This window comes from Perca flavescens, chromosome 22 (assembly GCF_004354835.1).
Source record: "Perca flavescens isolate YP-PL-M2 chromosome 22, PFLA_1.0, whole genome shotgun sequence".
Lineage (NCBI taxonomy): Eukaryota > Metazoa > Chordata > Actinopteri > Perciformes > Percidae > Perca > Perca flavescens.
Window position 1 is genome coordinate 19268760 of NC_041352.1, and position 15211 is coordinate 19283970.

The 15211-nt window shown below is 44.1% G+C and overlaps 1 protein-coding gene across 1 annotated transcript in view; it reads left to right on the forward strand.

Annotated features, from left to right (window-relative positions):
- The first annotated feature begins 217 nt into the window (after positions 1-217).
- gli3 (GLI family zinc finger 3) overlaps positions 218-15211 on the forward strand; it is a 92579-nt gene continuing 77585 nt past the window's right edge. The window contains exon 1 of the mRNA XM_028569816.1: positions 218-606. The gene's annotated coding sequence lies outside the window, so the exon portion shown is untranslated. The remainder of the gene's footprint in view (positions 607-15211) is intronic.

Genomic DNA, 15211 nt, shown 5'->3' on the forward strand with positions numbered 1-15211 from the left:
GGGTTACGGTAAAAAAAAAAGTTGGCTTAAAGACAGAAAGACAGACAGAAAGAAAGAAAGAAAGAAAGAAAGAAATAAAGAAAGAAAGAAAGAAAGAAAGAAAGAAAGAAAGAAAGAAAGAAAGAAAGGGGTACAGGAATTAAAAAAGGAGGGAGGCAGTGAGTAAAGGAGGGAGCAATCCGAAGGGAGGAGTCAAGCGAGGGAAGGAGCAGCTGGAGTCCCACACTTCGCCCTCTCTCTTCTCCTCGAAATAGCGCACTAAATGTAATAACAACTCTCCATGCGCTTCTCTGACGCTTATGTTGTCTTTACGCACATCTGCAGTCTGCTATCGGCAGATATTATCGGCAGGCTGATGGTTTTAGTCCGGCGGTGTTTGGACACAGCAAACTGTGAGAAAGAGGAGAAAGACAGGCAAGAGGAAAAACTCTGGCAGCGCCGCTTCGGAGTTGGAGTTGCAGCGTAAAAAAAAAAAAAGTCCCACTCAACTCCAGAGGCACATCTGCAACTTAGGAAGAGAAGAAGACGAAGAAGGAAGACAACTCTTTTTTTTTCTGTGAAGATAAAAAAAAGTCAAGAATTAGAGGGGGAATCACCCAGACAGAAGTAAGTAATCTATAAAAAATTCACACACGGGGGGCATTGTTGCGCTTATTTGTCTATTTTTAAAGTTTGGACAGGCAGTCGGACTTTGTGAAGCAGGAGAGGTTTCACCTTTCAAAACGATGGAATTTCATACAAGCTAAGATGTAGACATGAAGTGGATTAACAGAGGAAACACTGGCACGACACAGCAGATTTAAAAAAGAAACGATGAAAGCGATGCGGGATCCCAAAAACAGCCCAAAAAAATGCAGCACAGTCTTGTGTTTCACTCGGCCTGGGTGTGTGATTTATGCTCTGTGAAATAAGTGTTGGTTGTTAAAAAAGCCCGGATGGCACACTTAACAAGTAGCATATCCAACAGACAGATGTGCATTTTTTAAAACTAGTTTAAAGTTGCATAAAGTTTGGTAGTAATGGAAAAGGTGTTTTGGGATCTTTGGTGTGTTAGACAGAAGAAACACGTGTAATACTGTTGGGAGTTTTGAACTGAAACTTTAGGAACTTCTGCAGACATGAAACTTTATTGGACGTTTGCCTAAAGAAACGCGCGTGAAGGGAGGGGGGGTGTGCATATTTATGTGCATGTGTTATCTTATTTCAGTGTCTGTTATTGATTCGGTTTATCATGTTAGATTCTGCAGACTTATTGAAAGTCGTTAGCTACATGCACATGCTCAGACACTATTTTATTTTTTAAATCCAAACAAGCCTGTGACTGACCCTTGCCTTGACCTTTAACATTTAGACATATTTCCTTTCATAACCATTGTACAACGCAAAAACATTTCTACATCACTGGTTTTCATAGTATTTTCAAAACTTAAAAGCCAATTTGAAAGCGTTTTTTTATACACACAAGAAATATCACTGCAAATAAAATAAAAATTCAAAACTCATTTAGTTTCACATTTCTGCATTGAGCTGATTTTTATTTATGTTTTTTACACAAGTGCAAATTGCAGTGTATCACTGAGGTGAAATAGTTCTTTGTGTTTCCAGTGCACTTTCACTTTATTTAACAAGTGTCAGCATCTGGAAACCTGACTGAGTCAAAACATTTAAAAGCAGGAACTCTTTTATCAATTTTAATCTGGCAATTTGAATTGAATTTGAATTGGATTTAACAAAAAAAAAGTAAATTATTATGTGCTCCACAAACATGTGGAAGGACACATCATAGCGTGTTTGAAGGCATGTGCTCAGAGAAATGTAAGCCCATTACAGTGGGGTCTGTGGCCCTGCAGGGGTCCATGTAGGGAGTTTTATGGGGCCCCAAGCAAAATTAGAAGTGTTGTAAAGTCACTATAATTTAGTTTATTAGAATTCACAATTGAAAAGGGAATAAAAAGGACTAATACAAACACAGGTTTGTCCCTTTTATAGACAGCCCTTCATTTAAAAACAAAATCAACACTAAAAAAACAATCTCTCTAACAGAAGTCTGTGTTCGTTTTTTGGGGGTCCAGGACATGAAAACGTTTGAGAGCCCCCGAGCCTCCACATGTGCGGATATTTGTTTGAAACTTTCCCTCCTGTCCGCGCCAGCTGTTCCACATTTTATCTGCTTGTCTGCTCTCGGGTTTCATACAGACGACGAGGGTCCGAGGTGCTCAGCCATGCGGTGCAGCTCAAATCCTCCTTTTTTTTTTTTTTGACACTTGGCAAATTATTAACGGAGAACTGGCTGCCTTGAGACGGAGCAGTGAGCGAACACACCAAATAAGATGTTTAACAGCACAAGTTCACACTGATAAAAATCTCCTTTTAGTTATTTTTTTATGAGGCTGTTCAATCATTCATCTTGGCTGATGTGGATTTGGCTTGGAGCAGAGGTTTTGCAGGTCTTGGTTACATTTGTCTAATAAAATAAAAAAGGGACTGTCACATATACCTGCCATTTAATATGTCCCCTATTTTATTTATAATGACAAAATAACATTTCACAGGGCCTACAAGTAGGAAATAATTCACTGTCATGTCAACGATTCAGCTCAGTTAACATGGAAAAGAATGATCAGACGATCAGGCCTCACTCTGATTTTAGGCTTAATATTTTATATCTTGAAATGACATCATGAAAATCATTTGTAATTGTAATTTTCTTTATTGAGATTAAACAAACAGGGCTGTACATGTCTCCCCTGTTTTGCTTTTTTGTGGCTTGTGACTTGTTAATCATTTTGAAATAAAACTGATTCTTAAAAATACTATTATGATGCCTCTATATAATTATTATTTGAATTAGGATGGCATCCAATTTTATTTATATAAAATATTAGATACGATACATTCTCCACGAGCCTTTAATTAAATGAGATTAAATAAAATGTCAGTGACGGATGACAGAGAAATCTATGACATTTCTGGATTTTATATTCTTAAGAACAACTTTAACACAACTAGTGTTTAATTTCTGTTTTTACACAACATGTGCATTTTTTTAAATGTGTAATGTCTAATAAAACATAGCATTATTTCATGAAAAAAGAGCAATTCAATAATAAAGATGCATGACTATTATATGACAACACAGCATTATTTTTTTGTTGTACTATTACATTTGATCTAAAGTAAACTACCAAAGGGGATACTGATGTCAAACAGGTGCACCTTTACCAAAAAAGGACTTTGTCTCATTATGATGCAGCAGCAGTGATGAATGCAGCAGTGTTTAAGATGCTAATCTGCTGGAATGAGATGCACAACTCAGAGCCACTCGCTTACTGTAGCCAGCGGAGATGTATCATAGCCGCTCTCTGCTCCCTCAGCTCCACACGGATATCGTTTCCCTCTGCAGGAGTCAGTCCGTCAGATAGCAGCAGCGTACTGTTTTATCTTAACTTTAAGCACTCCTTTAAGTAAAATTATGCATGGCCACGCTCGCCCAGTGCACCCTTGACCTGGCGACCTGGCAGAATAAGGGCTGTCATGTTAATGCAGTGAGATGACATGCTATTAGCTTTTTGAGCTATGGCCCTCTTCTCTTTTTAAGGGCCTTGCATTTACAGCTAACTGCAGGTTCTGTCCTCAGGCCTTTTACACCCTGCAGGAAGAATACCTGCTATCAGGTTTGTATGCAAGAGGCCCTAATGAGCTGTGTTGTTGTGCAAATGCTGCGACCCGAAACCCTCAAAGAGGTGGCAAATGTTTTGTTAAAACGAGGGTAATGTGAGGAAGTTGATTTTCCTTAAGATAATGTGGACTGTAGTTTATTTTTAGTGTTAGCTCGCTTGCATTGCAGATTTTTCTTCCGTGTTTTTTTTTTTATCCTGTTTCTTGGGAAGTTACAGGAACCACACACACAGGTGTAAATAAGGACAATTATTTTTGGACAAAAATTATTAGTTTTAGATACACTGAAACCCCCTGACCAGTGGAAATTTGGAGTAATTCCCTGTATAATTTGATTAGCTGTTGCTTCCCTTCCATGTTACTCGCGACGTTGAGTAGATAGCCCCCAAAAGAAATCTCTCACTTTGATGATTTGGTACTTTGATATGTTGACATCAAATGAAACAGACACAGTGGGGAAAGAAAGAGGACAAGTCAGACAGAGGTAGTGATTGAGGGGAAAAAAGGCTGTGCATGAGAGCGGGTGGAAATGTGTGTGTGTGTGTGTGTGTGTGTGTGTGTGTGTGTGTGTGTGTGTGTGTGTGTGTGTTCGCTGGTGTGGTTTGTGAAGAGTGCTATGAAAAGTTGGGCTGAGATGGCAAACCTGAAAAGCGTCAACATGTCTGGATGCATTTGCGTGCGAGCAGAGACAAGAAGGGGTCTTCGGGTGTGCAAGGGCTTCTCCTTGGCCTCCTAATCCCCAGGCCCAGCCATCCCTTCAGGGCATGCCTCAGATCTGGCTCTCTGGCTCTCCGCGCGGACGACCCAGCTCCGGCAGCAGATTTAATATGCTATGTGTTCCTGCTCCCCCGGCTCCCCTCCACCTCAACCATCATTGTCCCAGAGCGGGACCCCGGCTCCCCGCTTCAAGGAGCCTGCTAAAGGCACCTTTCAAGCCGGGTGATGTCTTTGGATAAGGCTGTGAACGATGAGGGGAAAGTGGCGATGAAGAGGGTGTGAGGCTGGAGATATCGCGCTGTAATTTTAGATATGTATGTTACACACATTCAGGAATCTTAATACACTTGGGGCTTTTGCAAACAGCGTACTGAAACAACATTCATACACCTCACAGTGCTCCAACTGCATGCATGTACATGCATTTTGCTGCTGCTCATTCACACTTCTCTTTTTCTTCCTCTGTTTCTTCTCCTCTCCCTCAAACACAAACATACGTGTTTAGTTTTTCTTTTGTCTCTTTTTCTTTTCACTCTCTTGTGGAAGCAACTTTTTTTTTCATTTGGTCTAAAGAAATAAGAAAAGGAGGGAAAAAAAGTGCTCAAGTTGCCTTAGCAGGGGCTGGGAGAGGGCTGTTTTGTTTTCCATGACTCTGGCCTGTTGGAAACTCCAACTGGACCTGACAATTAGTCTGGTCAACTGCTCTCCCAGAGTGAGGCACCAAAGACGGCAAAAAAGAAATAAAACCAGAGTGAAAACAGTTAAGTAAATTTGAATCAAGTGATTGGAATTTATGATCGATTAAGCTGTGTTTGACAGCTTAACATAAGCCCCGTTGTAGGTCATGGTAAATTTTATTGCAAATATGCTGGTTTGTGTGCGAGAATGCAGAGTGTGCCAGTTAGCGGCTGCGTTTTCTTTTCTCACATACTTGAGGAGAAACAGGACAGGTCACGCCTGCATGTGGGCGCCGCTCATCTCCTCCTCTGTTTGCTGTAGCTGCTGTAAAAATGTCTTTAAGTCTGCGGTGTGAAGTATAGCAGCAAGAGGTGAAGTGCTTTGGTTTGGGGGCCATTTGTTTGCGGGCTGCGTGTAAAGTTGAGCGCCTAAAGACACAGTTTCCCGAGGCCGGGCTGTTATTGCAGATGTGGCATTGTGTCAGCTTTGATGGGAGCCGGTTCTGGCATCCGTGAGGGGGTCTGTGCTTTCTCGGCCGGGGTGGTGATTGGGGAACAGATGAACTGGCCGCTTGCTGTGAACAATGATCTGTCACTTACCCCTGCCTCTTGATGTGTGAAGCCATGAGTCAGGCTCTGTCTACTCCAAGACACCAGTATGTACACACTTTCTTTCTGTTCAAATTATTTGAGCAAGAAAAAGCTATATTGTTTAGTGTGCATTTTCTAAACAAAACTCCTGTCCTTACACCAGTATTTAAGTTATGCATTGTCATGCAATAATGCGCACAATGCGAACCTCATGTGTTTGCAATCCCATGCTGCTTGCAGTTGTCTTTCAGTAGGAGTTATCCCTGAGTATTGCTGCATCCTGGAGTGGAGGTCAAGGAGGGGTCCATTGTTTGAATGTCAAATGTAAATCCCAAGGTTAATACCTGAAAGAAGCACATGCCCAGACATTCTCTCTCCTCTCCAAACATGTTTAGATGAGTACCTCTTCCCCCACTCTGCTCCTTCATTTCCGTCTGCTGCGGACTTGGGGCAAGTTGGAAAAGGAGGGGGCAGTCATCTCGTATAAACCCCTCTAGTGTGTTCTTCTCAGCAATGAATGCTAACAGACCCTGGCTCTAATAATGCCTCATCTTAGAAAAACAAAAGGGGAACTCTACTATCTGACCAAATTTCTGCCCCAACCTGAAAGAGCCCTCCTTTGACAGCGCAGCATTTGAAGACTAATCGTTTTTTTCTCATGCAAAGCACGCTGTTTTAAGAGTCCGGGCCACGGAAAGAGGGGGCTGTGTTTTAACAATACTCCGCAGGGAGTGAGGAACAGGGTTCGGGGATGGGAGGTGGGGTTGAAGGTGGTGGTGGGGGGGGGGATTCCTCTCTCCTTTGCTCTTCAGACAAAGCCCAGTTCCTTTCAGGGTTGCATGGGAGGGGGGGGGGGGGGGTAGGGTGTGTGGGGAAGAGGAGGGAGCATCCAAGAGTTTGAGTTCCTTGAAAGAGAGGGACTCCAGCCGTTTTTAATGACAGTTTGTCATCATGGCTCCTCCACCTTCCAGCGAAAATGTAGGGCTGGCCTCGCAGTTCGCAAGCCTGGAAAAACAGTGGGCCTGAGAAAATTTTATAGAGAAACAGAAATATTAACGTGTACATGGGGCCCTAAAACGGCTTTGGCTATTCCTGCCAGACTGGTGTTTTTATTAAGAGGGGTCGACATGCTTTGGAAATATATCTTATTCATGAAGAAAAAGCCAGGTTAGACTTCTCAAGGAATTCATTATATTCCCCCAGATGCGGCTTTGCGGGTTGCAGCCGTCCCTCGGAGGACGTGGAGCGTGGAGCGCGACATTGTAAAGCCTCCCTCAGTGGGCACGGGAGTGCGAAGGGTTCCATTTGTCAAAGATGCTGGAGTCTTTTTCCCTCCTCAACACTTTCCCGGCTCAGTCTCAAACTCATTGTCTGAGCAAAGGCAGGACATTAGTCACCGCAACACCACGGGAGCCTGCAGGGCTAAGGACCAGTGCTCTGAAGCCCGGGCTGGGACAGAGGAGAGGAGAGAGGGGAGAGGAAAGAATGGAGGGAGGGAAGGAGCGATGGTTAAGGTGAGAGGAGGGCAGAAAAGGAGGTGGAAATGTAGGGTAGACGGAAAGCAAAGAAGAGAGAAGAGGAGAGCGCAGAGTATGTGTGTGGGAGAGGGAGAAAGACCATGGGGGGGTTAGAGGGAGTGGAGTCTGAAGCTCTACCTCAGGGCTCAGTATGTAAGCCCCTGTCTACCCCCCAAAGCTGCTTTCACAAAGAGATTTACAAGACAGGTCTCCGGTGTGCTTTGCTGCCCTGCATTATGAGTGAGTGAGTGTGTGAGAGTGTCAGTGTGTGTGTGTGTGTGTGTGTGTGTGTGCTGAAATGGACCTCTTTTCTCAAGACTTGTTTTCTTTTTTGCATCATCTATGCAAGAAAGGTATTCACCCAAATTTACCAATCCAGGCAGGTCAGACTAACAACTCCAGTGGAGGAGTGTGAATAACCTATTCCCACTGGTGTGTGTGTGTGTGTGTGTGTGTGTGTGTGTGTGTGTGTGTGTGTGTGTGTGTGTGTGTGTGTGTGTATGAGTGTGTGTGCATTCATGTGTGAATGTATTTCACAGATTCACACATACAAGGGATCCTGTTAGCTTTTGGAATTATTTATAAAGCCTGGCTTTTGTGTGGCGCTCTAAGTCCCTGTCTCCTCCCATTACTGCCTATGACTCTACCTGGGCTTCCTTCAGCCCCCAAATGCTCCCTCAGCCACCCTCCCAGCACAAGGAACTGAGTTTGCTGTTATATCTAAGCCTTTTGCTGCTACTAGTTTCCTGAGAGAATCACTTTCTTTTCTCTCTCTCTCTCTCTCTCTCTCTCTCTCTCTCTCTCTCTCTCTCTCTCTCTCTATATATATATATATATATATATATATATATATACTGGCTGAAGATTTGCTCCTCTGGAAAAATAGGTTTCTTATTTAGAAAGTCATAATCTGTGGAGACAATCTGTACACTTCAGAGAGACACACAAACTCATACCGACCCATCCCATATGGCCCTGATTACCCTGTAATCCAGGAAAGTTTTTTTCTCCCCTTTTTCTTGCACGGACTGAGCGGGGTGAAGGTTTTAGTGTGTTTGAGATGGTTTATGCTAATGTTGCTTTTATTGAAACAAGCTGGGATGTGATTATAGTCCTGCTCGGTACATATGAGCAGTGAACTGCTCTAGTTTCCCCATCTCCCTCTGGCGTAGAGATCAATGCAAACCAGCTAACGCAGGGTAATAAGCCATTAGTACATTGTTGAGGAGATTTACATACATCGACCGGCAAACTGATAAACTAGGTTCCTTGTCCTAGAGGTAAGAATTATTGTGTGCGTGAGTGATTAACTGAATGAACGTGTGTGAACCGTTGCCGGGTGATCTCTTCCCTCTGACTGCCAGTCCTGCGTGATAGGTGCCAGATTGTGTAGCTGGCAGCCAGGTTGTCTATGCTTGTCAGGAGAGCAAGGTGGAGGAGGGGTGATGCGAGGATGATTACACTGTACACTGTTCCTCTGATCTGATTCATCACTAACTGTCTCTCCAGCAAAGGGTGAACTTATTATCCCTGTCTCAACTTCCACCATGGAGCCAGCTGCTCTCCATGCTTCCCAATTAACCCCAGGCACCCGTCAAATGCTCCAATTAAGGCCTCCTCCTCCTCCTCCACAAATTTATTTGCCTGCGTTAGCCGGGCCCCGGCCCCGGTTGGGATGCTTGAGCGTGCGGAGGGAAGTGAGTGAGTGAGCCGGCAAGCGTTGAGCGTGTTTGTTTAAGAGCTGTCCTAAGCAATGGTGTTACAGCTCCCAGATTGATTCGAGGCGGGGTTGCAAACAGCTGAAACGAGTAAATACACCCAGATGTTTGGCTTCCTCACTATCAAGTCGGCGGGCCTGAGGGGGCTGACTGTCTAATGACAGTCTTGTTCCTCGCTCTCTATGCCGAGGATTTTCAGGGGGCCATTTTGTGACTGTGCGCTTTGGAGTTTATGGGAAGTTTTTTGTTGAACACTTGGCAGCGCTGTGAAGTTTATTGCAACTCATTCCAGTCCAGTGCTGTGATATGGTCTTGGTATTTGAGTTGCGTGAGCCTTTTTCACTGGGAGCGTGAGTGAGTTTCTTCCGAACTATTTTCAAAATATTCCGCTGTGTGTTTCTGATGAGCAACAGCATGTGTGTGTGTATGTGTGTGTAGTGTTGCTGTAGGTGGGGTACAGATTTTGCAGCACCACCAAATCCTCTGAGACTTCCTGTGAGTGCGTGTCTGTGTGTGTGTGTGTGTGTGTGTGTGTGCAGACTATGAGCTGGCACAGAGGGATGGGGGGGATGTGTGGCTGATATGAAAGTGAAGGGAGAGAGTTGTCTCCCGACACTGCCGTTGGGAGAGCCGTCAGGGAGCTAGAAGTCTCCCGGACTCCCTCTGAGCTTCAGCTGTCTTTGATCTCACACCTCCGCTGCCGTACACTCCATACTACTCTATAGAACACACTCCTGCAACACAGACCCACAGTTGGATGAGACTCTTAACTTGTACGCTCCACTTACAGACATACAGGCCAGTGAACCCATTCATAGCGCTGTGGTTTCACATTATCAGTTAATCAGTTTCAATGCTAAAAAAACAGAGAAAAGTGTGACATTTTTGAGGAGCTGGAATCAACAAATGTTTGGCATTCTTGATAAACAAGCGTTTCAACACAAGATAATATACACTCTAAATAATAGGTAATTTGACCAAGCTGAAGAAAATAAGCCCATTTCATCATTGGTTTTACAAGTGTGATTCATTGTTCTGTTATTTTAAGACCAGCACAGCCACCTCATTAAAGGCATGTACTTTGTGTTGAGTGTACTCCCTCCCCTCTTACTCTTGTCCATCACTGACATGTTGAAATAAGGTTGGAGTGCTGATAGAGTGACCTTATTTTACGGTATTTTTCAACTCGTCTGATGAAAGATAAGGAGAAAAGATACAGCAGAATAATTTTGTTTCTGCATCTGTGGAATGCGTGACCCAGTGTTACCCTTTTGGATATGTTCCCATCCGCACAGGAAGTCTAGCATTAAAGCGATGCCATTTCTCCCTTTTCTTTTCCTTTTCCCCTCTCTCCCTACATTCCTCTGACTGGCTGCGGCACATCTCAGGACAGCTTCATTCAGCATTCCTTTACATGCTGATTTGTTTGCCCTCCCCTCTTATTTTTTCTTCTTCCAAGTCTCCCTCTGTTTAGGTCCGGCTTTATCATGCGAGAGCCAAACACCAAGACAACTTCATCTCATCCAATTTTCACCCCTTTAATGCGGTTTAAATGGCATGGCCGCGAGGGCCAGAACGGGAATTAATAAGAGCCAATAAAGCTTGCCACTGGGGCATCGAGGCCAGCCTTTAAGTAAACATTATGACTTCTTGAGGGGGGATTCAGGGGCAGCACTTGATGAATTGTGCCGGAGCTTGGGAAGGGCTAATTTCTCACTTAGCCGTCCTGATGGGGCTAGCTAATAGGCCTTGCGTTGCCTGGCTGTTAGTCTGCTGGCTTTATTATTGTGCATTATCGCGCTGCCCCCTGGCTGTTGTTAGCGTTCGGTCCCGGAGACGCCAGGGCCCGTCATTAATCACATAGTAGCACTGACTCACTCCGCTCCGACACTTATCCAAATGACACAAAGGAATGAAGTAAAGGGAGATAGAAAGGAGGAGGGAAAGATTGAGAGTACTGTAGATGAGTGAGTATGCATGAAATAAGTGAACGGAAGAGAAGTGTAAGTGGGTAGAGCGGTTTCACGATTACGCTGTCCAGCCTCCGGATTGCTCTTAGTCGCCTCAAATACTCTTTGTTATACTCTTCTTCTGGCTAAGTGTGCAGACCTTCTGTCAAAGCCATACCTGCTGCCATTACACTCACAGAGGACCATCCATCTGCTTGATCCTTCTCTGAGTGCACGTGTGAGGAGGAGGAGGAAGAGGAGGAGGCAGAGAGAGTTGTGTGTGAGGTTTTCATCAGTACAGGAATTTCTCTTCCCTCCACTCATCCCCTCCCTGGGGTCCCCTCTCTTATTTATGTTCTGCACACAGTGATCGCACTTGCATACTGAAAGGCGTATAGAGCACCTGGTGCATCCAACTCCTATACACAGTGTCATGCAGCATGGCTCATATACTCTCAAACACAGTCCCTCTTCCTCTCTGTGCCATGTTCACACACACACACACACGCATGCATTACATAGAAACTGTGCTCTCAAACAATGCAGCACGCGGCGTAACATGTACTCTTTCGCTGTGAAAGCACAGTGAAGGATGTTGTCGCACTCTGGTTGTGGCATCATACAGAGGGCTTTCTAAAGCCCTGTATGAAGAATGCCTCCACAAACACAAGACTGTTTTCACTGGAGATGAGAGGCCCACTGACAGGATACAGACCTCACTCTCTTTTGCTTTACAGTGTGTGCCATTTGCAGGGGCCACTCGAGTGGAAACCTTAGCTATATAGGATGTGGTGGCTGCTGCAAAAGACAGTGATTTTATAACAAATTCAACTGGCTGTGTGGATACAACCAAAGTTATGAAGTAGGTAAAAGTATATGCTAATCTTAAACTGCAAGTTCAAGGCTATACGCTTTTGCATATAGTAAAATGTTTTTCTTTTTTTCCATGGTATTTTGCTGAAGTAATAAGTTGCATTGTTTGCTTGGGCCTCCAGTAAATGGCTGAACAAGCATCTTTTCCTTCTTCTCAACAATCAGGAAAAGTGACTGATCAAACAAAGGCTCCACATCTCAGCAGAGGAAGAAAATGAATAAAGTGGAAGCAGGGGAAACCAATACCGCATAACTGGGCCACCAGTGCAACAAAGCTGCCTGCATTATCCATTGTCTCACTCCTGACACGGCCTCACTTGCCCTGACACAAGTGGCTCACAAACAAATGCAAAGTCAAAATAAATAAACAATTTAATAAGCAGGGGCTGTGGGGAAATCGCGCAAGATTTCCATTGTGGCGCATGCTTTATTTTCCCCTTATCTAATGGGTAGCGAGCGCAAAAGAAGCATCGTGTAAGCATTACGATTACATCGTGTGGGTTTGTTACCCAGGAATGTAAGATGCACTCAGCTCATTCTGCTGTGCAGCACACAGGATCCCTCATCAGCCCTCCAAAGCATCTCAAGTAGAGAGGTCTGAGGGACCAAGACGCACGCGAGGATAATCTTATTAGCTCCGCTGAAAGCTACTGATGGGCTGTGTTGTTGCAATGTTTGTCCTTGACAAAAAATATAAACACTCCTCATTTGCACAGGCTTTTCCTATTCAAATATTGTGCAGTGCACTTGTGATAGCAGCTGTTTGCTGTTGGAATGCTATTAAGACGATGGAGCTCAGTTGTAAAAATGAATTAAAGTCAGGTAGGTCTTTTGTAAAACCTTAATGCAAAAAAAAGCATAACATGTGAGTTCTTTTTTTCCATGCAGTATTCACGAGATGCTTTACTGATTCAAAACATGAATCAATAAATCATCTCAGTAAATGTATCGTTTGAACGTTTTAAAATGTGGAAGTAAAAAGCGGGACTCACACATCATTGTTGGATGATATAGAAACACGTAAATGACAATCTGAATAGCTCAACCATGTCACAGTATACAAGGCCTAGCACTAAACTGTTAGCATGTGCATATCTGGGATTTGAAATGTGTGTGTGTGTGTGTGGCGGGGTGTGACTAATTCCTGCTAAATGGCCCTTACTTGAGGGGCTGGTCCCCATCAGCTGTAGGCCAGACTTAGTGCCATCTGGGCACAATGTTAAGTTTTACTGAATGAGAGCCACAACCACCAAATCCCCAATCCCACCCCCCTTCCCCTTTGCCTTCCAGGGCCAAGGGCAAGCCATAAGTGCATTGCAGTGTTGAACACAGCATGGAAACCTAAGTGTGTGGTTTTGTCTTAGAGCCATTGAGTTTGGGGATCACCTCCTCAGTCGAAGATTTTGAACCCACGACAGGTCCTCTAACCACCAGCAAGCACTGTCTCCTTAAGGGGCCTCATCCCCTCACTGACCTTATCCAATGCAAACACATGCAGCCTGAGCCAGCGCATTCTGTTTTATTGCTAGATTCAGCTAATCTCGCTAAAGGGCTTCGACTCCTCCTCCCTCTTTGCTCTTCCTCTCAGTGTTTTAGCTATTCCAGCTGTGCTGGAACCCTTAATAGCTGCGAAATGTGCAAAAACACACATCGTACACGCAGGAAAACATGTGCAGGCATGCAGGGGCACAGTGAGGTGCACACACATGCAAGCACACATAGATGAACACACACACACACACACACACACACACACACACACACACACACACACACACACACACACACACACACACACACACACACACACACACACACATACACAGTCTCATGCTCCTTCCTTCCTCCATTCATTTTCTCCCCCTCTTATTCCACTTTTGCTCACAATCTCCCCCAATCGTCTCCATCTCCCATCTCTCCCCTCCCCTCTAACTCGCTGTGCTGCGGTGCGTTTGTGCCGTGTTGATAAGCCTAAGATAGCAGATCTCGGTGGTCGCTGATGTAATGATGATGAATGTTGTGGCGCTGCCAGTCTCCCCCCTCAGGGGGTCCTCGACACTGAACAGCCGCCTTAATGAAATGAACACAAATACAGTACCCCGTCTGTGAGGGGGGGTTGCCAAATCTAAGAAGACACTTCAAGAGTGTATATAAAAATGTCCCTCAGTTTCTGAGTGTGTGTTTGTGTGTGCCATGCTTTTGCAAATGTGCTCCTAATTACAGAATGCAGTGGACTAGGAGGTATACCTTAAGCAGTTTCATGGAATCAAGCTTGTAAAGATGGAGCCTTTAAATAACAAAGGCAGTGATTTTTGATAGTGGTAGCAGCCGTTTAAGCTTGCATGAAGAAAAAGGAAGAAAAAATGTGTTTTTTTCTCTATCAAAGGCAAAAGTTTATTTTAGTGTTTCACTTTGATGTGTACAATTTGCCGATGACTTTCAACTCGGTGCCTTTGTCACCAAGGCGTATAATTTATGTTAAATTGATTTGCTTAATGTGCTTATAAAATAAGAATGTTTTTTTTTTCTGAAGGAACAGTCTGAATTGTGGTATTTTAAACCTGTTTAATCGCCTCCCTTTCTGTGTGGAAGGATTACAGTTGAGCACAAATAAAGATACACCCTCTTTCTCTCTTCTCTAATTGGGTGTAGGACAGACATTTCATGGGAAAGGCATTAATATGAAATTAACATTTATTTTGAGTTAACAACAGAAACCAATGCCTGGTTTTTGTGCCAGGCCTCTGTGACACACCACTGATGCAGGTAGTCCCCATACAGATGCTTATTTATCTGCTGTCTCATGTAAATGTACATAAAAATCACGAGGCTTATTAGTACATTAGTGCTTCTTCAGTGGTGGTTCAAAGTGTTGAATAAAAATTGACATGACGTTCAAACTAGGATCTCTGTCCTCAGATTTTGGAAGGATAAACACACAAAAACCTTTTTCACATTACTTTATAAGCATTCTTTCTGTATTGATGTAAACAAAGATGGAAGTGTCTTTGTGCGAGTGAGTTCCCAAAAGTTTTTGGAGAGTATGACAGTTGTGAAAATGAGCAACGTGAAAGGCGAAAGCAGATACAGGAACATCTGCAGGATTGGGTGTGGGCGTCCAGGTCAGAGGGATTATGGGTGAAAAGGTCCTGCTTTTAATTGCTGCTTTGGAACTGTGGCCTGCCTAGTGGAACACAAAAGACCAGTCAGACACGCTTCAGTGGCTCGGACTTGTGAATATTTGCCCGACTAGTGGAATGCCGCGCTTGATCCTCACCTCCCCTACAAACCCCAATCCTGACCCTCATATTTGCTGCACTTTCAGCCCTTTTTTTATTTTAGCTCTAGTCTGACTCACCTGGGGGCGACAGGAAGACACACACACATACGTATATGCTTTACGTACACGCAAAGCATGTTGGAAGCTATTCAGTAACAGCTGTAAAGTAGGTTCTCTCCGTTTCTTTTCCCTCCTTCACTGCTTTTGCTCA